This window comes from Bos grunniens, chromosome 1 (assembly GCF_055505025.1).
Source record: "Bos grunniens cultivar Pamir isolate PY7600 chromosome 1, Bosgru_T2T1.0, whole genome shotgun sequence".
Classification (NCBI taxonomy): domain Eukaryota; kingdom Metazoa; phylum Chordata; class Mammalia; order Artiodactyla; family Bovidae; genus Bos; species Bos grunniens.
In genome coordinates, this window is record NC_141165.1 from 64,649,548 (window position 1) to 64,675,850 (window position 26,303).

The 26,303-nt window shown below is 35.2% G+C and overlaps 1 protein-coding gene and 1 pseudogene across 5 annotated transcripts in view; both read left to right on the top strand.

The window, feature by feature from the left end:
* Positions 1-25,397, top strand: part of LOC147379553 (UL16-binding protein 1-like) — a 40,002-nt pseudogene extending 14,605 nt beyond the window's left edge. The window contains exon 1 of the transcript XR_015161926.1: positions 1-25,397. This exon is cut by the window's left edge and continues 14,605 nt beyond it. The product of XR_015161926.1 is annotated as a UL16-binding protein 1-like (transcript).
* Positions 1-26,303, top strand: part of LOC147379552 (uncharacterized) — a 201,524-nt gene that overhangs the window by 105,275 nt on the left and 69,946 nt on the right. The gene's annotated exons all lie outside the window — the stretch shown is intronic.

Here is a 26,303-nt window from a genome sequence, read left to right on the forward strand (position 1 = left end):
CAGGATCAGGTACAGCCTCTGCAGAAAACATTTCACATCAGCATCAGTGATGATCTTGGGTGTGGCTGATGCTGGGAGGCCACACAGTTGCATCTAAATCTGCCATCTGCCCACTAACATGTTAACCACTTGATGATCACCAAACAATGTTTTCAGCAGTTTATATATATATCCCAATATGATAGTTTATCACTTAGATTTTTAATGTATTTTATAAAGCTTATCATGTTGGGGCTGCTGCTGCTAAGTTGCTTCAGTCGTGTCTGACTCTGTGCGACCCCATAGATGGCAGCCCACCAGGCTCCCCCGTCCCTGAGATTCTCCAGGCAAGAACACTGGAGTAGGCTGCCATTTCCTTCTCCAATGCATGAAAGTGAAAAGTGAAAGTGAAGCTGCTCAGTCGTGTCCGACTCTTCTCGACCCCATGGACTGCAGCCTACCAGGCTCCTAGGTAACAAATACTAATATTTCCTATTCATTGAAACAGGAAAAAAAAGATTAGCTTTTTATGTCTGATTTCTGTAATACTGACATTCGATGGGAGAGATGCCTGAACTCTGTTTTGAAAGTCTGATGTGGTGGAAAAACATTAGGATTTAGCATCCATGGTCCTTGGTTCAAATTCTGCCACTACTACCTTAGGTATACTTGGATAAGTTCCTAAAGTATCTTGAGTCTTATTTTTCTTCTATCTCAAATGAGAACAATACTATTCATCTTTTATAGTTGTTTTAAAGGTTAACAAAAATATACAGAAAACATCCTAGTGCCTTGCACATAGTAGCCACTATACTGTGCTTAGTCGATCAGTCATGTCTAACACTTTGTGACTCCATGAACTAGAGTGCTCCAGGCTCCTCTAGATGGGGATTCTCCAGGCAATCTTCCCAACCCAGGGATCAAACCCAGGTCTCCCATATTGTAGGCAGATTCTTTATCTTCTGAACCACTAGGGAAGCCCAAGAATACTGGAGTGGGTAGCTTATCCCTTCTCCAGCGGATCTTCTCAACCCAGGAATTGAACCTGGGTCTCCTGTATTGCAGAAGGATTCTTTACCAGCTGAGCTACCAGGGAAGCCTGTGGCCACTGTATTAGTGAAGGCTATTATGATTAGTGATAACTTGCAGTTATTTATTAATAGTATGTAAAAGTTAATAGTGGCAAATTTTGGAATGCCTTTTAGTTTGGTAGAGCACTTTGTTATACAACATATTTAATCTTTCCTAAAGCATTTAGGGGCATCTTATTATTCTTAGCATGTCCTATATACAGCTTATATGGGAGGTTAACTGATGTGGCTAGTAAATGATAGAGTAAAAATGTGAGCCTAATCTTGTAACTTCCAAATCTCTTGTCTTTGTACAATAAAATATGTTTTTTATTAATAATTATTAACTTCACATTCCAGATGACAAACATTTATTTGACTTAAAAGTTTTAAACGGATATATAGATGAAAAATTTTCTAGTGGAATCATATACAAATTTTTACTAAAAATCAATAGTGTAAGGAGCTGTTGGCACTGGATATATTACACTGGGATTTCTATCCCCTAGTGTCTTCACAAACTTTAACTTACTGTGGCACATGTGGGGACCGAGTGGATAGCTACCGTACATATGTTACAGGTGATGATCCTGACATCCTAAGAAGCTATGTTTTGCTGAATGTGATGCTTTTAGTAAATAGCAGAATGTTGTGTCTCCAAGTATAGGTTTTACATGAATTTCCCCAAATCTAGTTTATTCAGCATTTACTGAATATTATGTTTAGAGTATATACTGTTAGAAGTACAAAAATAAACAAGGCAATTTCCTTGCCTTTACAGATTTTAAAACTTGTGTGTGCTTCTGAGGGGGAGACAAAATGCATTTAAATGATCACAGTGGAAGATGTGATATGTCAAAATTAAAATGAAAGTAATACAGTTCCAACTCTTTGTGACCACATGGTCTGAACAGTCCATGGAATTCTTGAGGCCAGAATACTGGCGTGGATATCTTTTCCCTTCTCCAGGGAGTCTTCCCAGCCCAGGGATCAAACCCAGGTCTCCTGCATTGTGATCAGATTCTTTACCAGCTGAGCCACCAGGGAAGCCTGAGAATACTGGAGTCTGGAGCCTAACCCTTCTCCAGAGGATCTTCCCGACCCAGGAATCGAACCGGGGTCTCCTGCATTGCAGGGAGATTTTTTACCAGCTGAGCTACTATGGAAGCATGTGATATGTCTAGGATTATAAAAATTGAAAACCTAAGTTGAGTATGATGTGGAAGAAAACGGAAGAAATCTAGGTTACATATTCGGTCAGTGAAATTCCTAAAAGGTGTAATGGTTTATGTGGAAGAAAACTAGAAGTGACTGTATTTTCTTAGATTCTAAAGCTATGAAAAAACTGCATTTCTGTTCTTAACTGCATTATGGACTATAATGAGTGCACACTGCAAGGTGCCAAAATTTATGATAAGAAAAAATAATTAAGCAAGATAATTGCATATTGATGCTTACTGGAAATACTTATGTATCCATTAAGTTTAGAAAATGAAAAACTTAGTTCTGTATCTTAATTCATTCCACTTATGTTTAGGTGGGAATTAGGTTTAATGAATTCTAATAATATCTTGAATTTGATTATTTATCTTCATCTAGAACTCTTAGCTCCATAATACTTTAAGTAGCACATTAAGAAAAAGATAAATTCTTCCTTTACTTTCATCTATTCCTGAAAAATTTGAGTATATGTGGTTTGGGATTACTCATTTTCCATTTCTTGTGGTTAATTCAGGAAACAAGCAGTCTGGGCTTTCTAGGTACATTCTTTTTAGTAATGGGTGATTTTTTGTTTTTCATTTGAAGATGTGGCCCTCAGATGCATGTTAGGCAATTTTCTGTCCTCAAATGCAATGAAAACTGATTAATTTGTTCATCTTAATTTAGCTAATAGTGTTCCCCATGCTGTATTTTACATGCACAATGGAAATCTTTATGCCTTAAAATAATTTGAACCAATGCAATTAATGATATTTGATGTAATTGCCACATTATATTTTACATATTTTACAAATATCCTTAAAATATTTATATTTTCCCCAGAGGAAAACAAGAAAAATCACCCATTCTTTTGCCACTCATACTTATTTAGCCTTTCTATCTATAAATGAAAGGGTATCATATCATTCATAGTTTTCTCATTTAGTTAATATCTTGTGGATATCTTTTACAGATAAAGAAGCTGAGACTTAGACACAAGATTTAAGGCTAAGTATCTATGGCTTCAAAGCCTGTTATCTTAACCAGTAAGCATACCAACCTTCTTTAAAAAAAAATAGAACTATACTGTGATTAATGAATACTATAATTTGGTATGGTTGAAAAGGAGATTTCTTGAGGAAGGGATTGACTTTCATGGTTGATGAAGAAGCTCAAGAGACAAAAGGAACCAGAGGTAGTTCCTGCCTTGTCTTATGTAAGCCCAAGCCACTGCAGGCTTCTTCACAGCTCTTCACATAACTTTTTTTTTTTTTTTTCTGTCTTTCCTATATCACACTTTTATTTTGACTAGCTTATCTTCTCTGTCATTAGGCAACTGTAGTTATATAAGTTTTCCTATTTATATAATACAAATTTAAGGTGCTGGGTGATTGCATTCCATATGGAATTATGAGCAATTTCAGTTCAGATGTCAGGAAAAGGAATCTCTTTTGCAATTGAGGTTAAAGGTCCCATAGAATAAAGTGGAATGATTCACCACCTACAAGAGTTTTCTCTCTGCTGTTATGATTTATCCTTTTATTAAAAAATATTCTGAATATATTAGGAGACTGATGCTGAATTTTCTCACATGGTTAGAAAGTATGTATCACATTTGTGGTTTTTTTTCTCCTTACAGTTCAATATTAACATTTCCTATTTGAATATTTAATATCATTGGAAAAATAGATAACATTCTTGCTCTTTTTCATTGTAAAAATATTGTCTTATTTCTAAAGTAAAAAAGAATGCATTCTCTTGGTTAAGAAAATAAAGAAGTAGCAATTTTAGAAAATATTAATCTGGCTTTTAAATCCAAATGTTATCTTTCTTAATTTATAAGAAACCACTGTAGAGTTGTGTAATTTTTTTCTCAAGAAATAATTTACATTAAAAAGGGTATGATATTTGTGAAACTCCCTTTTTTAGAGTATGTGTTTTTGAAAAGCAAAGATCCATAAATTGAATAATTTTTATGGATTATAAAATTTATAGTACATTTTTATAGAAATGTATCTTGATTCTATAAAAATCTGTAGTTATATTACAAAACAATCTTTGATGCCATATATTTTTATATTTGTTAAGATACTAATAACAGTAGATATCCCCTAGCAGTCCAGTAGTTAGGACTCCACACTTCCACTGCCAAAGGTGCAGATTCAAGCCCTGGTCGGGGAACTAAGATTTCAAAAGCTATGCAGAGCAGCCAAAGAAAACAATAAGATTTAATAATTATGTTCAAAACATGTTATAAATTATATTGTGTTTTGGCCTTTTTAATAGCCACCCCCCCAATAGAAACTCAGTTTTCTTAATCATGACCTTCCGGAAATCATAGACCTACCGGCAAAATAAACCTTGTGTATTGGCTTTTCAAAAATGAAAATTTATTTTTAGGCTACTATGAATATTCCCATTGTGAATATAGGACATTTAACTTTTTTTCAGGGGTTTCATCTCATGCAATAGCTCATGAATTTTTTTAATATCTCTTTTCTATTAATGTTATTCTTGTCTTAGATTAACATTAGAAGAAAGATTTCTCTGTTAAAATGTGAAATATCTTTTTAAACTCTGAGGATCACTTTCTTGATTTTTTAAAAAAAATTACAGAATCCTTTAAGATGTGCTTCTTCATTAGGTTTTTAGTAAATATATCATGGATTTTTCCTCATTTTTCATATTTGCCTATGGGGAAATAGTTTCATCCATTCACTAGTTGGTTTCTAATGTCATGGTGTACGAGTCTGGAGGAGCCTGTACCCCTATTGGTGGGAGAGCTAGTACATAAAAAAGTGAAGCATTTTTGTATTTCTTTTTAAAATATTCCTTTGTCAGAAGGATCTCAATATCACCACAAGGTTTGATGGTTCTCTAAGAAGGACTCGGAAGACTCAGCATGTAGTCAGATGAATGGCTATGATTTATTACAGTTTAAGAAAACACTGGTGGCTCAGATGGTAAAGAATTTGCCTGCAATGTGGAAGACCTGGGTTAGGTCCCTGGGTCTGGAGAAGGGAATGACTACCCACTCTACTGTTCTTGCCTGGAGAATCCCATGGATGGAAGAGCCTGGCAGTCTACAGTCCATGGGGTTGCAAAGAGCCTGACACAACTGAGAGACTAACACTTTCATTTACATTTTTTTAAGGAAAAACACATGGATTGGTATCTGAGAGAAACCATACACAAGCTTCTGGAGTTCTCTCCCAGTGTAGTCACCACACAGGAAGCAGTGATTCTTCCATGATGAGTTGTGACAAATGTGAAATGTTGACAACCAGTGTAGAAGCTCAGTACCCAGAGTTTTAGGGGAAATGGTCATGTAGGCTCCTTCTGCCTAGCATATACTAAAATTATAGAAGAAAAGCAGGAATTCAGCCATACCTATATTACTTCTACAAACTGTCTAGGCACAGGGAGCCTTTTATCAGTTCCTGGAATGTCGGGACCCTTCCTGAAATCCAAATTCTATCTCTATCGCTAACACATTATGTCTTTGAGAAAATCACCTTTACCTTTCTAAATCTCAATTTTCTTCTCTCTTAAATAGTGAGATATGCTAGATAGTATTAAAAACAGTCTCTAATTCTGTTAGAATTGGAGCTCTAAATAGATTTTTTCTTAATCTATACAGATCAATGGGATTCTTTTAAATTACTTTTTCCTCTAGCCCCCAGTGGTGATTTATTATAGATGAAGTTCAGAAGCTTCTATTACACTTAGGGCATTTTTATTTAAATTTTTCCTACTTACATAGTTTCCACATCCAAACATAAAGTTGTGTCTTGTATGTTGAAAAGTCAAAGAGAGAAGTTGAATTATGAACTGTGTGGCCTTAATGACAATAGATATGAATGATGACAGGACAAGTATTTAATCTCCATTTAACAGAGGGAGGGTACAATAACTCAGAGAGAATAATTAATTTGTAAATGTCTGTACAGCTAACACATCAAAGAAATTAAGTATAAATAGTTCTTCTAGCTACTCCATAGGATGTTCTTTGAAGGCAGACACTGCCATTTTTCATTAGGAAACTGTGGCTCCATTCTTGCCTGGAGAATCCCATGGACGGAGGAGCCTGGTGCGCTACAGTCCATGGGGTCTCAAAGAGTCGGACAAGACTGAGTGACTTCATTGGGCACTGGGACTCTGGCTCCATAAATAGGAGTTACTCAATAAATGTTAGACAGGTAATAGTTGTATGAACATGGAGCAATTCACTCATTCTGTCACTCAACAAACTTTAGAAACATAATTATTAAACACTTTCTTCCTTTTAATATTTTCGTTGATGGTTTTGTAATTGCATTTGGTGCTTTTAGTTCACCTGGGGCCTGACTTCTGCTGTTGGAGACTTTAGCCCTCCTCTTTAGAACATTAGTTTCTGCCCTAGCAGTTGTGGCCCCTTCTCTTGCTGTCTATCTGTGTGTGTGTGTCTCTCTGTCTCAGGGTACTTAGAGGCTACTTGGTAAACAGTAATTTTTTTTTTTTTTTTGGGTCTCCTGGTCCACTTTCATGTACCAATCTGGTCTAGAACACAGAAAAATATCTCTTTGTCCTTGCTCAAGCCGTGATTGAGATAGAATCTCCCAAACAGCACTATTTTAAAGAAAACCCTCTGACAGAATAAAGCAATTTGTCATTTCCACTGAAGATCAGTGGTCATTTTGATAGAAAATGTGTTCAATCACTCTTGAAAGAGAATTATGGTGCTGCTGTATTATTTCATTTAGTACTTTATATATCCTGTACTGACATTTTTCTTTTTAGTTAATTGGAATTAAAGTCTAGCTCTTTACGTGTGTTTTGGGAAGTATATTTTATTCAAAACTTCTTTGGCACTTTTGAAAATTCTTTAATTCTGTTTTGAAATTTTTTTCCTAGAGCTACATGGAAAATAAGTACTGTAACTGAATTTTTGGTTTTAAAAGGTACCTACTAAATTATTTTAAAAGATGCATTTAATTGAATATTGAAAAATGATTTCATATTGAAAATATTGTATGTTGACAACTGGACTTTATCTTTTGGAACTGTATCTTTGTAATTTCAGTACAATATTTAACAAATTGCATTTATTGTTCTCTACTTAGATGAGCTCTTAGACATTACATGAGGATACATTTTTAAGTACCAGTACTTGAAGTTTTATGATTAAATCTATTCATACAAGTTTCATGCTTTGAGACTGTGCAAGAAAAATATTAATTAGTTTGTAATTTAGAATACCAATAGCCTTAGAGTTGTACTGAAATAGTGCTATTTTTGGATCACTTGAAATAGTAGAGTCTAAGAGATTTTGAAGTGTTAATTTAAAGCAAAAGTCATTTAAAAATAATATGTTACATATAAGAAAAATTCAGAGTTGGGTATAAAATATCTAGACTTTGGTGGAACTATAATTTTAACTCTTATATTATCTGTATGCTTCAAATTTATTTATAATTTTGAAATAGTAATGTATTTGCAGTGCTTTTGCATAGCTGTCTACTAATAGGGTCTCAATATTACCCTGCCCTAGGGGTCCTATTTTAATTGTAGTTTATATAAATAATATATTAAAATAATCTATATAAATAATGCCTACTGTAGCTGCACCAGGAGAAGCAATGATCTTAGGAACATGCCATTTTATTTGGCAACTGGAGACTGAGTATTTAGGATAGAAGTAGACCTCCTGTATAATTTTATATATTTAAAAATAAGAAATACATCAGTAATGATATAGAAGTATTCACCATCTGACCCTTCTGAATCTAGTTGGGAATTCTAAAGTGTCTAAAAATACCCTATTTTCAGATACAGTCAAATTTCACACATAAACACAAAGTCATATTTCTGGATAACTATATTTTAAGATATAACAGCAATCTGATTTTTATAGTGATGTGGCAGTTTCAAAGCAGATTTAAGTGACATTTAAAACTAATATGTTGTTTTAGCTAAAATGATTCTGCTAATTTGCATGGTTTTCCACTGAATTTTCTACATTAAGTCATCTGTATATTGAGTCTTTTTATCTATTTCAACATTAATTTCTTGTTTATAATTGCTTAAGTGATGAAATTTTTTTCTGGTACTATTAAGTACAAATTTAGCATGGTTATTATCCCTTTTTCTGGTTTTTGGTAATATAAGCATTTAAGGTTATAAATGTCCTGCTGGACATTTAATTTATTATGTTCTGCAAGCTATTATATGTAATATTATTTTAATTTTTGTCAGTTCTAACTATTTTAAAATATCCATTATGATTTATCTATTTTCTGACCCGAGTTATTCAACCGTATGTTTTTAAAATATATGCTTTCATTTTTTTTTTACAAATTAATTTAATTGCATTGTGATTAGTGAAGGTGATCTACATTTTGAAATTTCTTGAAACTTATTTTTTGTCCTAAAATATGGTCAATATTTGTTAATATTCTGCCTCTGCTTGAGGAGACTAGACTATTGTTGACTGCAGTGTCTCCCATCCAAGTACTAACCAGGCCTGACCCTGCTTAGCTTCCAAGATCAGATGAGATGGGGCACTTTCAGGGTGGTATTGCCATAGACTTGACTGCAGAGTCTAATGAAAGTCATTTAATTAAGTTTGCTAATTTTATTATTGTAAATTCTCTATTAATTTTGTCTAATTAACCTATCAGTACTTGAAGGAGCTGTATCAGTGTCTCTCAATGCTATTGATTTACAAATTTCTCCTTTTATTTTTCTTACCTGTATTTTATACTTTTGGGGACTTTTAAATTATGTGCAATGTGCATATAATTTAGGATTATATATTTTATATATTCCTAGTGAACTGAATGTTTTTATTATAATGAAATTGCCATCCTAACTCTAGTAATAATCTAGTTTTATTTTATCAGAAATGTATTTGGCTATTCCAGATTTCCTGTGGTTCATATTTGCTTTGCATTTCTTTTGTCATGTGTTTTCACCTAGAATTTAAAAATCTATTTAAAATAGATTAAATAGATTAAAATCTATTTAAAATCTAGAATTTAAAAATGCTTTACATTTGTCTATATTTAGCTGTATTTTTTCATATAAAAATTGTATATTTTTTCTCTTTTAAAAAATTTAATAGACTTTTTCTTAGCAGTTGTAGTTTTACAAAAAACTTCAGTGGAAAGTACAGAGAAGTTCCATATATTTACTTATTTCTTCTTCACTTTGTTACAGCTGAAGAGCCAATATTGATACATATGTTATTATCAACTAAAGTTTATAGTTTACTTTAGGGTTCACTTTATGTTGTTCATTCTTTGGATTTTGATAAATGTGTAATGACATGTATCCACCACTCTCATATCATACAGAATAGTGTCACTGACCTAAAATATCCCCTGTGCTCTACCTTTTTATCCCTCCTTCCCCTCTCCTGAAACATTGGCAACCATTAGACTTTTTTACTGTCTCCGTAGTTTTGTGTTTTCCAGAATGTCACATAGTTGGAAACATGTGGTGTGTTACCTTTTCAGATTGGCTTCTTTCATTTAGAACTATTCATTTAAGATTCCTCCATGCCTTTTTGTGGTTTGATAGCTCATCTCTATTGCTAACTAATATTCCATTTTATGTTTAAATAAGCACGGTTGTTTATCCATTCACCTATCAAAGGACTTTTTAACTGCTTCTAAGGCTTGATAATTAAGATTAAAGTTGATCTATGCATTTGTGTGTAGGTTTTTGTGTGAACTGAAGTTTTCAAATCATTGGGTGTATACAAAACAGTGTGAGTGCTGGATCATATTTTAACAGTTGAATTTTGTAAAAAAGTGCCAAAGTGTCCTTTAAGGTGACTGTCATTTTGTATTAGCAACGAGTGAGAATGCCTGTTACTTAATCACATCCTTGTCAGCATTTGGTGGTGTCAGAGTTTCAGATTTTAGTGTAGCTGGAGTCACAAAAATAGTCAATCAGATGTTCTCTTTTGTATAACTGATGAATTATTACATTTATATTTATTTTGATTATTGCTATTTATCTTACTGTGTATTTTTTGTCTTTGTCCTACTTTTTCAATGAGCCATTTTTGTTTCCTTCTTGGTTCATGTTGGATTGATGCATTTGGGATGTGTTTGTGTGTGCATGTGTTTTATATCCCATCTTCTCACTTCTCTGGTTTGGAATTACTAGTTTTATGGTTATTCTTGTTATTTACCACATATATTAAAGTTGAATGGTAAATTTAAGACTGGGATCTTAGAACACTCTGATATGATCATCTTCTGATTTACTTGTTATTTTCATTTTTTTCTGATTTACTTGTTTTCATTTTTGATTTGCATATCCATTAATATTTTTAATTTATTAAAAAATTTTATTGGAGTATAGTTGCTTTACAATGTTGTATTAGTTTGTGCTGTACAGGAAAATGAATCAGTTATGTATACATACATGCCCACTTCGTTCTCCAGGGGATCTTCCCAACCTAGGGATTGAACCCGGGTCACCTGCTGCAGGCAGATTCTTTACCGAGTCCTCATTAGTTATCACTTTTCACTTTCATACATTGGAGAGGGAAATGGCAACCCACTCCAGTATTCTTGCCTGGAGAATCCCAGGGACAAGGGAGCCTGGTGGGCTGCTGTCTATGGGGTCGCACAGAGTCGGACACGACTGAAGCGACTTAGCAGCAACAGCATTACTTATCTGTTTTATACAGAGTAATGTACATATGTCAGTCCTAGCCTTCTAATTCATCCCATCACTTCTTCCCTCTTGGTATCCATATGTTTGATCTCTACATCTGTGTTTCTATTTGCAAATAAGTTCATCTAAACCATTTTTCTAGATTCCACATATAAGCGATATCATATGATAATTGTTGTTCTTTGTCTGAGTTACTTTTCTCTGTATGACAGTTTCTAAGTCTATCCATGTCTCTGCAAATGGCAGTATTTGGTTCCTTTTTATGGCTGAGTAGTATTTCATTGTATGTGTATACCACTTTTTCCATTCCTCTGTTGATAGACATTTAGGTTGCTTCCATGTCCTGGCTATTGTAAATAGTGCTGTAGTGAACATTGGAATGAATGGATCTTGAATTATGGTTTTATCCAGGTATATTCCCAGGAGTGTGATTGCTGGGTCATATGGTTGTTCTGTTTTTAGCTTTTCAACAGTGTAGGAGGGTTCCTTTTTTTCCACATCCTCTCTGGCATTTTTTTAAACACCTGCAATTTTCACATTATTATTATCATATATAGATAATATTTGCACAGGTTTATTTTACATCCATTCCAGAAAGACAGTTTATTCAAACACAATTATATTTTTGTGATTATTTCCTTTCAGTACTTTGAAGATATTTTAAAATAGTTTTGTGGCTTTCATTATAGATGTAGAGGAGTCAGTTACCAGAATGGCTTGTATTCATTTTTAGATTTGACCTGCCTCACCTCCTCCTCCTTTGCCTTTTCATCCACAGTTTCACCATAACATGCTTGGGTGTGTGTGTTTGTGTGTGTGTTATTTCCATTGCTCTCACCATTTGAGCATTTTTCAGTCATTATCTCTTCAAATACAGACACTTCAGACTTTTCTTTACACTCTCCTAGTCTCTGTTTAAAATTATCGTACATCTTTTCATTCTATTTTCTGTGGCTTTAACATTTTTTCCCATCTTTTTCTGTCTTGTTTGCTTTTTGTATTCCAACTATGTAATTTCTTCAATTCTGAAGTTTATTATTACAACTCTGATTATTTCTTTAGTTCTAATTTGTTGTTTAATACTTCCCCTTTATTTTCAAATATCATATTTTATATCTGAAAGTTCTGTTTGATTTCTTTTCAAATCTGCTGGCATTTTGGGATATTTAAATAGTTCTACTCTATAATTGATTTTAAACAAAGCAAACCAAAAAGGTGTGTTTTATAGAGGATAGATTTTCCTCTTCCCTAAATTCACTCCTATAGGTACATACAAAGATGCTTACACTGCTATGACCATTCTAGTAGCCATCTGATTTCCCAGTGCTTTGAGAACTGAACATGTCATGTAAGTATACAGTGATAATTCCTTACCTCTCATAGAAGAATGCAAGATTGGTGTGGCAGAAATACATGTTATCAAAGACAGGAGAAGCAGGTGGCAGAGAATGAGATGGTTAAATAGCATCACCGACTCAATGGACATGAATTTGAGTAACCTCCAGGAGATAGTGAAGGACGAGGAAGCCTGGTGTACTGCAGTCCTTGGGATCACAAAGAGTCAGACACAACTTAGCTACTGAACAACAACAAAAGTCAGATTATGACACGTGTAATTTGATACTGTTCTGACATAAGCTATGGCAGTTTATACATTATTAAGATTTTAATTATATTTTGTTTTTGGTAAAATTAAAAGTATAAAACCATAAAAAGATCTAGGTTGTGTATATTTTAAGCAAAGAGTTACACAAGTTTAACAAATAGTTCATTAACTCTAAAATTAATACAGGATTTCTCTGCATGGCATGTCTAATTTTTAGTTATTGCTATCAATTAAAAACAGATATATGCATATACTTATAGAGTATACTATATCAATTTTTCAATTATACCATGACATCAGGCACTGAACATCTGATTAGAGCATTTTCCCTAATAGATCTTACTTATGCTTAATTGAATTGCAAATTTTACTTCATGTTTTATTTCTCATACATTCCAAGTATTACCTTACCTATATTTATCTTTAGAATTTTAAATATTTGGTTCAATAATACTAAATGAGTTATCAAATTTGATAATCTCAGGAGGCAATCTGATATAGTCAGATATCTCACATCTAATTTTAAATTATACTTCTGCTTTAAAAATAAACTATATGAGCATATGAGAGTTGTTTCGTTTTTTTGGATATCAATTTTGTCCCTTATAAGATGAGGCTAATAGTGTTACTATAAGTAATAAATGAAACAAAGAAAACTTACAGTGCTTCAGTTCAGTTCAGTTCAGTCGCTCAGTCGTGTCCGACTCTTTGTGACCCCATGAATCGCAGCACGCCAGGCTTCCCTGTCCATCATCAACTCCCGTAGTTCACTCAGATTCACGTCCATCGAGTCAGTGATGCCATCCAGCCATCTCATCCTCTGTCGTCCCCTTCTCCTCCTGCCCCCAATCCCTCCCACCATCAGAGTCTTTTCCAATGAGTCAACTCTTCACATGAGGTGGCCAAAGTACTGGAGTTTAAACTTTAGCATCATTCCTTCCAAAGAAATCCCAGGGCTGATCTCCTTCAGAATGGACTGGTTGAATCCCAATATTTTCCCAAGAAATGAAACTTGTGATTGTTTTTATCATCATTAATGAATAGATACTTGCACGATTTTGTATCGAGTTTTTTTCTTCAAAAGTTACATAAACTCTACAATGTGAAACATAAAATAGAAATTATCCTTGTTATGGTTTTCAGTACCATTTCCATTTGTTTGAAATGTTTATAGCCATTTCCAGGTATAAATTTATATAATATTGGAATTATAAAGTAGATAGAATATCTCCGTTACTATATTTTAAGGGTTAATGTTATTTAGGAGCTACTGTTTCCTCTTTTGAAAAACAAAGAGATTCATTTAATATAGAATTTACAAACACACTAATCTCTTTTTTTTTTGTTCTCCATCACTATTAATTTCTATTTTTGACACAATAAATTAGCAAATTATTTAATCATATACATATTGATTACATACTTACCTCGGAAAAATCACCAATTCATATCTTGTGAATTATTATAAGACATAACTTTTGAAGGTACAAGGAAGTTTCAATAGTGGAATAGCAAAGATTAGAACTCAGTTGCTCTAAATCAGTTATGTAGAATTTTTTCACCACACCATATCGCTTACTATAAAATATAGTCTCTGAACTGAATTTTTATACATATATGAAAAGTTCAATTATAATATTTGATGTAGTAATAGTTCAAAACAAAGAGTGATAAGTGGAAAAGACTTATCTACAAGGCATTGCATGATTAATTGCCAAATGAACCATGAAGAAAATCATGCTTTAGCAGTTCAGAAAAAGAAATTATAACTTGTTCTGTGATTTTATTAGCACTGTTATATGTTCATATTTCTGGGATACCTCAATTCTGGAATATGTCTTGTCTTCCCACTTAGACTGTAAACTCGTGTAGTTAGGAATTATTGTTTTTATTTTCCTATATCGCCATGAGGTATGACATCAGGCACAACTGTTGAAAATGATTATAGATTTAATCAGTATTATAATTTTCCCTTTTTAAAAATAAAAATATATTCTAATATATAACCAAATAAGTCTTAACACAAGATTCTCTTTAAATTATACTAGAATTAAATCTATACTGAAGTGTTTTCAACATTTTGTCCATACAAAAAATAAGCCATCTAATGCATGCTGTTTGTGTGTCTGTGCTTAGGTGCTCAGTCATGTCTGACTCTGCAACCGCATGGACTGTAGGCAACCAGGCTCCTCTGTCAAATGAATTTTTCAGGCAAGAATATTGGAGTGTGTTGCCATTTCTTCTTCCAGGGCATCTTCACCACTCAGGGATCGAACCTGCATCTTTTGCATCTTTTGTGTTGGTAGGCAGATTCTTTAGCACTGTACCACCTGGGGAGCCCCCTAATGCATGATACACCTTCTCATTTATGTATGGGATTATATCAAATCTCCTTTGCCTAATGATGGATTTTCTCAATGTCAGCTATCAAAAAAACATGTCATCATTTAGCCTTCATGAATGTTAATGAACTATATTTAAAAATGGAAAGATGTTAAGATTTGCTAACAAAAAATTATAGAAGAGAGAATATTACATGTACACTATATTTGTGGAAAGTAACTTATTTGTAAATCATTTTCTATCAGAAATTCATCTTTTAACAAGAGACAAGTATCGCTCCAAACAGAACTCATTAAACATGTAAAATTAATTATTGTTAATCTAGAAATTAAAAATATTAAGTATCACATTTAAAAAATCAATTTTTTGATAAAGAATCTACATCTAAAAGAGCACCTATGCTAAGTGTGCAGTCTAATGAATTTTGACAAATAAATGTTTTCCTTTGTAACTATGACCATATATTAACAATAATTGTTTTAAAATCTCTGTCTACACAGGCCATCAATGCTGCCATTTCAGTATCTGTTTATGTTATCTGATTTTTCTCCTGATGGGTGTGATTTTCCTATTTCTTTGCACATCTAATAATTTTGATTAAATGATTATGAGTGTTACACTGTTGCATTTGAATTTTGTTTTTAAGATTGTTGAAGTATGTTTTGGCAGCCAGTTAAATTATGGTAAGCTGTGTTAGACAGGTTTAAAATATAGTTTATCCTAGGCTGGCTAATGTCTATTGCTATGGTTTGATATTTTTGGTTTCTCAACTGAATGCCTTGGATGTTTAGTCTCTACATTTTCACCAGTTAGAGCTTTGGGAGTTGTTTATCTTATAGCTCCCCTTTCTTGTTCTTTGCTCAGCATCGTGGAGTTTCACCCTCTACATGCACCACTTGTTATTGAGCAAACAACTCTGAGATTCCTCTCTTTGCAGCAGTTTAGATCTTTTTCTTTATGTAGCTCCACCAACTGTAGTACTTTCCCCTGCAAATGTAACTTGCACAGCTTCCCCAAACACTAATTTCTGTTTCTTCAATTTTGTGTGACTCCTTGCTTGCTTGGTTTTCTTTCTCCTGTGCTACAGTCCTTAAAGCACTTTTATAACATTTGCTGATTTTCATGGTGTAAATATTCTCCCCAGGGCTTAGTTCAAGCTGCCAATGTGTCATTACTGAACACAGAGTTGAGGAAAGATGCACACAATCAACTCTTGTGAGCCAGAGCAACTGGCTGTATATGCCACTAAGCTTAGAATTTATGCCAGTTAATTTCTTGTTGAAATAAAGTATCCTACTTAAAGACTGTATAATCCCCCATGAATTTTATATATTGAATACTTTTCCATGTTTGCTTAAGTATTTTCTTTCACATAATTTCTATTTATCTTCAGATTAAGTTGGGTCAATTGATATAGTTTTCTAAGTTGTACTAGATATGTTCTAAAAAGCTTTTTAAAAGAAAATTCAAAACAAATTTTATGTAATTTTATATGAATTTGATAAAATTTTTATTACATCCCTTATGTCACATGAGATTTTATACAATATTTTTCTTATACAGTATCAGATCAGATCAGATCAGTCACTCAGTCGTGTCCAACTCTTTGAGACCCCATGAATCGCAGCACGCCAGGCCTCCCTGTCCAACACCAACTCCCGGAGTTCACTGAGACTCACGTCAATCGAGTCAGTGACGCCATCCAGCCATCTCATCCTCTGTTGTCCCCTTCTCCTCCTGCCCCCAATCCCTCCCAGCATCAGAGTCTTTTCAATGAGTCAACTCTTCACATGAGGTGGTCAAAGTGCTGGTTTCAGCTTTAGCATCATTCCTTCCAAAGAAATCCCAGGGCTGATCTCCTTCAGGGGACTGGCTGGATCTCCTTGCAGTCCAAGGGACTCTCAAGAGTCTTCTCCAACACCACAGTTCAAAAGCATCAATTCTTTGGTGCTCAGCCTTCTTCACAGTCCAACTCTCACATCCATACATGACCACAGGAAAAACCATAGCCTTGACTAGACGAACCTTTGTTGGCAAAGAAATGTCTCTGCTTTTGAATATGCTGTCTAGGTTGGTCATAACTTTCCTTCCAAGGAGTAAGCGTCTTTTAATTTGATGTCTGCAGTCACCATCTGCAGTGATTTTGGAGCCCAGAAAAATAAAGTCTGACACGGTTTCCACTGTTTCCCCATCTATTTCCCATGAAGTGATGGGACCAGATGCCATGATCTTCGTTTTCTGAATGTTGAGCTTTAAGCCAACTTTTTCACTCTCCACTTTCACTTTCATCAAGAGGCTTTTGAGTTCCTCTTCACTTTCTGCCATAAGGGTGGTGTCATCTGCATATCTGACGTGATTGATATTTCTCCCGGCAATCTTGATTCCAGCTTGTGTTTCTTCCAGCCCAGCATTTCTCATGATGTACTCTGCATGTAAGTTAAACAAACAGGGTGAAAATATACAGCCTTGACGTACTCCTTTTCCTATTTGGAACCAGTCTGTTGTTCCATGTCCAGTTCTAACTGTTGCTTCCTGACCTGCATACAAATTTCTCAAGAGGCAGGTCAGGTGGTCCGGTATATACTTTTATCTTATAATGAGTGTTTTAATATTGCTTCAGCAATATTAAAAATGATGATTAGATAACTCTGTTTCTATACGGCAGAGTGAGAAGTAATGAGTACAAAGGACAGCTGAAGCAATATTGAAACACTCATTATAAGATAGAGGTATACTGTATATGAAAAATATTATATAAAATCTCATGTGACATTAGGGATGTAATCTCATAGCTCAGTAGGTAAAGAATCTGACTGTGGTGCAGGAGAACTGGGTTCGATCCCTGAGCTGGGAAGATCCCCTGAAGAAGGAAATGGCAACCCACTCCAGTATTCTTGCCTGGAGAATCCCAATAACAGAGGAGTCTGACAGTCTACAGTCCTTGGTGTCGCAAGAGTTGGACAAGACTTAGTAACTAAAGAGAGAGAATGTAGATATAAGAGTATCTAATGGGTATTATTTTTTTTTATTTTATTTTTAAACTTTAAAATATTGTATTGGTTTTGCCAAATATCGAAATGAATCCGCCACAGGTATACATATGTTCCCCATCCTGAACCCTCCTCCCTCCTCCCTCCCCATACCATCCCTCTGGGTCGTCCCAGTGCACCAGCCCCAAGCATCCAGTATCGTGCATTGAACCTGGACTGGCAACTCGTTTCGTATATAATATTATACATATTTCAATGCCATTCTCCCAAATCATTCCACCCTCTCCCTCTCCCACAGAGTCCAAAAGACTGTTCTATATATCAGTGTCTCTTTTGCTGTCTCATATACAGGGTTATTGTTACCATCTTTCTAAATTCCATATATATGCGCTAGTATACTGTATTGGTGTTTTTCTTTCTGGCTTACTTCACTCTGTATAATAGGCTCCAGTTTCATCCACCTCATTAGAACTGATTCAAATGTATTCTTTTTAATGGCTGAGTAATACTCCATTGTGTATATGTACCACAGCTTTCTTATCCATTCATCTGCTGATGGACATCTAGGTTGCTTCCATGTCCTGGTGATTATAAACAGTGCTGCGATGAACATTGGGGTACACGTGTCTCTTTCCCTTCTGGTTTCCTCAGTGTGTATGCCCAGCAGTGGGATTGCTGGATCATAAGGCAGTTCTATTTCCAGTTTTTTAAGGAATGTCCACACTGTTCTCCATAGTGGCTGTACTAGTTTGCATTCCCACCAACAGTGTAAGAGGGTTCCCTTTTCTCCACACCCTCTCCAGCATTTATTGCTTGTAGACTTTCGGATCACAGCCATTCTGACTGGCGTACCACTATGGTACCTCATAGTGGTTTTGATTTGCATTTCTCTGATAATGAGTGATGTTGAGCATCTTTTCATGTGTTTGTTAGCCATCTGTATGTCTTCTTTGGAGAAATGTCTATTTAGTTCTTTGGCCCATTTTTTGATTGGGTCATTTATTTTTCTGGAGTTGAGCTGCAGGAGTTGCTTGTATATTTTTGAGATTAATTCTTTGTCAGTTTGCTTCATTTGCTATTATTTTCTCCCATTCTGAAGGCTGCCTTTTCACCTTGCTAATAGTTTCCTTTGTTGTGCAGAAGCTTTTAAGTTTAATTAGGTCCCATTTGTTTATTTTTGCTTTTATTTCCAATATTCTGGGAGGTGGGTCATAGAGGATCCTGCTGTGATGTATGTCGGAGAGTGTTTTGTCTATGTTCTCCTCTGGGAGTTTTATAGTTTCTGGTCTTACGTTTAGATCTTTAATCCATTTTGAGTTTATTTTTGTGTATGATGTTAGAAAGTGTTCTAGTTTCATTCTTTTACAAGTGGTTGACCAGTTTTCCCAGCACCACTTGTTAAAGAGATTGTCTTTAATCCATTGTATATTCTTGCCTCCTTTGTCAAAGATAGGTGTCCATATGTGCGTGGATTTATCTCTGGGCTTTCTATTTTGTTCCATTGATCTATATTTCTGTCTTTGTGCCAGTACCATACTGTCTTGATGACTGTGGCTTTGTAGTAGAGCCTGAAGTCAGGTAGGTTGATTCCTCCAGTTCCATTCTTCTTTCTCAAGATAGCTTTGGCTATTCGAGGTTTTTTGTATTTCCATACAAATTGTGAAATTATTTGTTCTAGCTCTGTGAAGAATACCGTTGGTAGCTTGATAGGGATTGCATTGAATCTATAAATTGCTTTGGGTAGTATACTCATATATATATATGAGTATATGAGTATACTCAATATACTTTGGGTAGTATATTGATTTTTCCAATCCATGAACATGGTATATTTCTCCATCTATTAGTGTCCTCTTTGATTTCTTTCACCAGTGTTTTATAGTTTTCTATATATAGGTCTTTAGTTTCTTTAGGTAGATATATTCCTAAGTATTTTATTCTTTCTGTTGCAATGGTGAATGGAATTGTTTCCTTAATTTCTCTTTCTGTTTTCTCATTATTAATGTATAGGAATGCAAGGGATTTCTGTGTGTTGATTTTATATTCTGCAACTTTACCATAATCATTGATTAGTTCTAGTAATTTTCTGGTGGAGTCTTTAGGGTTTTCTATGTAGAGGATCATGTCATCTGCAAACAGTGAGAGTTTTACTTCTTCTTTTCCAATTTGGATTCATTATCATTTATAATTGGATGTCATGATTTAAAAATCTGATCACAAAAGAACAGTTTTCTGTTATGCAATTACCTGGGTAATGTTTTCTAATTGCAATATAATTTATGTACAGTGCAATATTCATATATTATATATACTCATCAATCATATTTGATATGAGAATTTCCATCACTTCATTGGGTTTCCTTGTGTCCCTTTTCAGTCAATCTTCCGCATCGAAGCAAACAGCTATCACAAGTTAGTTTACATGTTCTAGCATTTCAAATTAATGAAATCACATAACATGAGCTGTGGGTAGTTTCACTCGGCGTAACTTTTTTAGATTAATTTTTATTGGAGTATAGATGTTTTACAGTGTTGTGTTAGTTCCTGCCATACATCAGAGTGAATCAGTTATATATATCTCCCCTCTCTTTTTGATGTTCTTTCCATTTAGGTCCCCACAGAGCACTGAGTCGAGTTTCCTGTAGATTGTCATTAGTTATCTCTTTTATACATGGTAGTGTATATATGTCAATCCCAATATTCCAATTCTATCCATGCCTTCTCCCCCCACACTCAGTGTCCTAAGTTTGTTCTCCATATCTGTGTCTCTATTTCTGCTTTGCAAATAAATTCATCCATATCATTTTTTCTAGATTCCATATGTAAAGCAGTATTATATGATACATTTTTCTCTTTCTGACTTACTTCACTCTGTATGATGGTCTCTAGGTCCATCTGCATCTCTGCAAAAACTTCATTCTTTGCTCTTATTTTTGAAAACTAACGTGATTTAATAATTTAAAAGAAATAGTTAAGAAATGTTAAAAATTTATAAAAATGTTCATTTTATTGATAATAATATAGAACTTTATATTAATTAATCTGCCAGCAGATGTCTAATATAAATAAAGGCTAGTATTGAAAAGATTGGATTAAAAGTAGGCAGAACCTAGGGCAGCATGACTGGAATAAGTCTGGTTCACATGCTCCCGCTCCACTCTCTGCCTAGGGCTCACTTGTCTCCCCTGAGGAGCCGCAGCATCCTGGGAGCAGCAAACATAGTGAATTAACAGACGTGGCTCCAAGCACCCTTGGGTCGCGATGGTTCTGGCTTCTGGCACCACCTTCAGTCCTGCCTCCCTGGTCTTTCTGCTGTTGAACTGTGTCTTCCAGGTCTGCAGTGACTTTCACACTATTCAGTATGACTTCACTATCAATCCTAAGCTCAGACCTGGACAACCACGATGTGAGGTCCAAGGCCATGTCAATGGAAACAGGTTTCTTTATTTTCCATGTGGTAGCAAGAAGGCCAAACTCTTTGGTCCTCTGGGGATGGAGGTGAATACCACAAAGTCCTGGGAGTGACATATAGAAACTCTGAAAGCCCTGATGGAAGAGCTGAAAAAGGAAATTGCTTGACATTAAACCAGAAATTTTCACAGAGGATGGCCCTCACCCTGTGGGGCAGGATAATGTATTAATGTATAATGTATTAAAGATGATGAATGCTCCCATGGATCCTTGTGGTTTGGCTTCAATGGACCAATATGCCTCTTCTTTCTTTTGGAGGATAGACACTGGATAGTAGTACATTCTGAAGGCAAACTGTTAAAAGAGACACTGGACAATGACAGAAATGTAACTGATTTCCTTACAAGGATTCCAAACAGAGATTACAAGAGCTTGAGCTAGTTTTGGTGACTTGGAAGACAATGCTAGAGATAACACCACCACCAAACATGGCTTCTGGCACTGCCTAATACAAAGCCATGGCCATCACACCCAGCTTCTGGATCCTCTGTGGTATCCTGACTTACTCAATTCTCCTTCTCATCCAAGATGGCTGAAATAAAGACAAGATGGACTGAGCTTGTGCAGCCATCTTAGAATGTGAGGTGAAAACAAGGCTAAAGATGATAGAACAAGATAGAGCCTGGATCCTTTACTCCAAGATCAGAGCCCAGAGTGGGCTCAGGATTCCTCTGTAAAAGTGACATAAACTCCATTTTGACTTCCTCACTGTTGTTTCATGTTCTTTCACAGATAATTTTAACCAAAGCTAATGCTAACCAGTACCAGCATTTAATTCCCTGCTGAGCCTCTTTGCCCACTTCCTTGCTAACATTCTAGCTAAATTCTGAACTACAGTCCCTATCATTCTCCAAAAATTAGAGGGGAACCTAGTTGCTATAGCTTCCACTAAAACATATTAGAAATGATCATTCTGAACAGGACTAACACTAATAAAACATGGGACAATAATGAAAGATTATTTTTATTCCCAATGTCTCTTTATTTTATGTTCTTTCTTCATTTCCTTCCATGGACCAGAGTTCTTTGTTTTATACTACTTAAGTGGTGAGGGAGGTGCCAATAGTGGTCATTTATCTCTTATTGAGAATATAAAAATGATAGGTTGGGGTAGTTCCCTGGTGGTCCCTTGACTAAGACTATACGGTTCCACTGCAGGGGGCCTGTGCTCAATCTCTGGTCAGGAAACTAAGATTCTGCATGCCTTGTGGTATGGCCAAAAAATAAAAATAAAAGAAATAGTAGGGCAGAAACTAGAAGAGATACTTGCAATTTTATGATTTCTCAGTCAAAAATATTTGTTAGTTTGTGTAAGGCAGAGTGGTCAGAACCTAAGAAGGTTATGTGCAAATTCTGATAAATCCGTGATAGACCTTTGGACTATATGTAGTATGCCATGCTCCAGAAGATCTGGTAGAAGGCAACAGCTGGAAGATTGAAAAAAAAAAAGTACATTTTTTTGCAGAAAGTACTGCTGCTGCTGCTGCTGATGCTAAGTCGCTTCAGTTGTGTCCAACTCTGTGTGACCCCATGGACTGCAGCCCACCAGGCCCCTCCGTCCATGGGATTTTCCAGGCAAGAGTACTGGAGTGGGGTGCCATCGCCTTCTCCGGCAGAAAGTACAGTTCAGTCGCTCAGTCATGTCCAACTCTTTGCGACCCCATGAATCATAGCACGCCAGGCCTCCCTGTCCATCACCAACTCCCGGAGTTCACTCAGACTCACGTCCATCAAGTCAGTGATGCCATCCATCTCATCCTCTGTCATCCCCTTCTCCTCCTGCCCCCAATCCCTCCCAGCATCAGGGTCTTTTCCAATGAGTCAACTTATCACATGAGGTGGCCAAAGTAATGGAGTTTCAGCTTTAGCATCATTCCTTCCAAAGAAATCCCAGGGCTGATCTCCTTCAGATTGGACTGGTTGGATCTCCTTGCAGTCCAAGGGACTCTCAAGAGTCTTCTCCAACACCACAGTTCAAAAGCATCAATTCTTCAGCGCTCAGCTTTCTTCACAGTCCAACTCTCACATCCATACATGACCACTGGAAAATCCATAGCCTTGACTAGACAGACCTTTGTTGGCAAAGTAATGTCTCTGTTTTTGAATATGCTATCTAGGTTGGTCATAACTTTTCTTCCAAGGAGTAAGCCTCTTTTAATTTTACAGCTCCAGTCACCATCTGCAGTGATTTTAGAGCCCCCCAAAATAAAAAAATACAGAAGGTACAGATACTGTCTAATGCAAGAAAGACATTACATTAGAGTTTTAATCTAGCAAAGGTAAATAAATGCTAGAAAATAAAAGTCATTCAAGGATGGTAGTGGAATTCAGTGACTACAATGTGTCTTTTACAATATACATTATACAGCAAATATTTTCTAGACATGTGAAGAAATAGAAGACTATTGCCATAATCAAGAGAAAAACCATGAATAGAAATTGACCCTGAGATGAACCAGGGGTAGAAATCAGCTGAAAATATTTTTAAAGCAGCCATTTATGAGTATATAGAAGGGTTTAATGGAGAAGGCAATGGCACCCCACTCCAGTACTCTTGCCTGGAAAATCCCATGGATGGAGGAGCCTGGTAGGCTGCAGTCCATGGGGTTGCTAAGAGTCGGATACGACTGAGCGACTTCACTTTCATGCATTGGAGAAGGAAATGGCAACCCACTCCAGTGTTCTTGCCTGGAGAATCCCAGGGATGGGGGAGCCTGGTGGGCTGCCGTCTATGTGGTCACACAGAGTCAGACATGACTAAAGTGACTTAGCAGAAGGTTTTAAAGGAAAATATTGTCCTAATGAGTAAAGACATAGAGAAATCATAGTAGAGAAATAGATACTATATTTTTAAAATGAAAATTTTAGAACTAGAAAGTAAATATACAGATGAGAAATTCATTGGGTGGGCCCAAGAACAGCTAAGGAATGCAGAAGAAATGGTCAATAAATGTAAAGATAAATCAATAAGAATTATCTGATCTGCAGGACAAGGAGAATAAAAGACTAAAAAAAAGAACAAGTTCTCAGTGATCTACAGAACAATATTAAAGTACAGTGTATATATATTTGCAATCTCAGAAAAGAAGAAAGAAATAATGGGGCATAAAAGTATCTGAAGATATAGTGGCACCAGTAGTCTCTAATTTTGTGAAAATAATTGATTTCAGATCCAAGAAGTTCAAGAGACCCTAACAGTATATATACAAGGTATATCACACCGTGGCACATCATTGGCTAGCTCCTGAAAACAAATGTGTAGTTGTGTGCTATACTTGATCACTCAGTTGTGTCCAGCTCTTTGCAACCCAATTGACCTTAGCCCGCCAGGATCCTCTGACCATGGGATTTTCCAGGCAAGAATACTGGAGGAAAACAGATGTAAAAAGGGAATATTGAAAGTAGCCAGAGAAAAAGCAGCACATTATGTACAGGAAAAACATGACTGATGACTTTTCATCAGAAACAAAGAGGACAACAGACAGTAGAACAACATTTGTAAAGCAAAGAAAGGAAAAAAAAAAAAAAATCTGTTAACCTCAGTTCTGTATCCAGTGAAAATATTTTTCAGTTTGAAGATGAAACAAAGATATTTTCTCTTTAAAAACTGAATGGACTACAAGAGCATATTTGCACTCTCCTAAATGTTAAAGGAAGACTGAGAAGAATCAATACCTGATAGTAACTTTATAGGAAGATGTGGAGAGTAGCAGAAATAGTAATGATTTTACAATCATCTTAAAACAAGACATTCTTTATGATTTGAGTTCAGTCACGTTACTGAAGCCATAAAAAAGCATTGTATAAATAAAATTTCATTAAAATTTCTGATAATCCAAAGACCCCATTTGAAAAATGAATGCTTAATCCATAAACTGGGCAAAAATATTCACAAAATATGTATTTGACAAATGATTTATCACCAATTGAAAAAAATGATAATTAAAAAAGATCAGCAAAAGATTGGAACATATACTTAACAAAGGAAAATATGCACATAAAAAATAACTGCAAGCAATTATCAGGAAAATGAGTATTCAAATCAGAGCAATAAAAAGGAATACAAAACGATAAAAACAGAAAAATAAGAATGTTGAGTGACTTTCCAGATGCACTTTTGCAAAACTGGTTACTACAAAAAAATTTCAAAGTGACTGGGTATACGCACATGAACATTGTTTACCTTAATTGTATATTTGTGCAACAGTCATCGCTCAGATCTTTAGATAATGGCATGAACTCTTCTTATGTTGGCATAATGTTTGCTTTCTGTGGAGGCTAGAAAATACATGTTTTCTACCCTATTTTGTGATAATGTGTCCACTAAGAAGAAAAAATAAATTCTTTTTTTTTTTCTCTTAAGGATGATTAACATTCCCAGATATCTCAAAGTCATTTTATTTGAAAACATTCATGCTCATCTATCAGGCTATAAATTAGTTACGCTTCTGCTCCCTTAAGAGACACTATGAGATGGGTCAGCTTTGTGTCTCTCCGTGACAGCAGTGGACCTGAGACTGAGAGTGTGGAGCGCGGAATGAGCTTCTAAGTTTTGTCTGATTCTCACATGGTTTGTTCCTGGTTGTGTAGAGAGATAACCTGCGTGGAAGTCAATTTGCAAATAATGCTAATTTGGAAAAAATGAATAAATCGCTTCAGAACTGGCACCTGAATTAATCAATTTTCAGTGTTATTGTTATACTAATTTAAGATAAGACTCATGTTTGAGCATTAAGCAACAAACCAAAAAAAAAAAAAAATCATGTAGCACCAATTCTTCTCTGTATTGATTTTCATTCTTTTCAGATGTATGCCACACGTTTGATCTTACCCAGATTTTACAATTGTGCCTATAACATTTTAGATATTAAAATGCCAATTTTTAAGCACATTTTTACTTTTTAAAGAGGATCGTTTTGAACTCTAAATAATTCAGTTTAACTTTGTTTCTGCCATAGTGTGATGCCCTTTTTA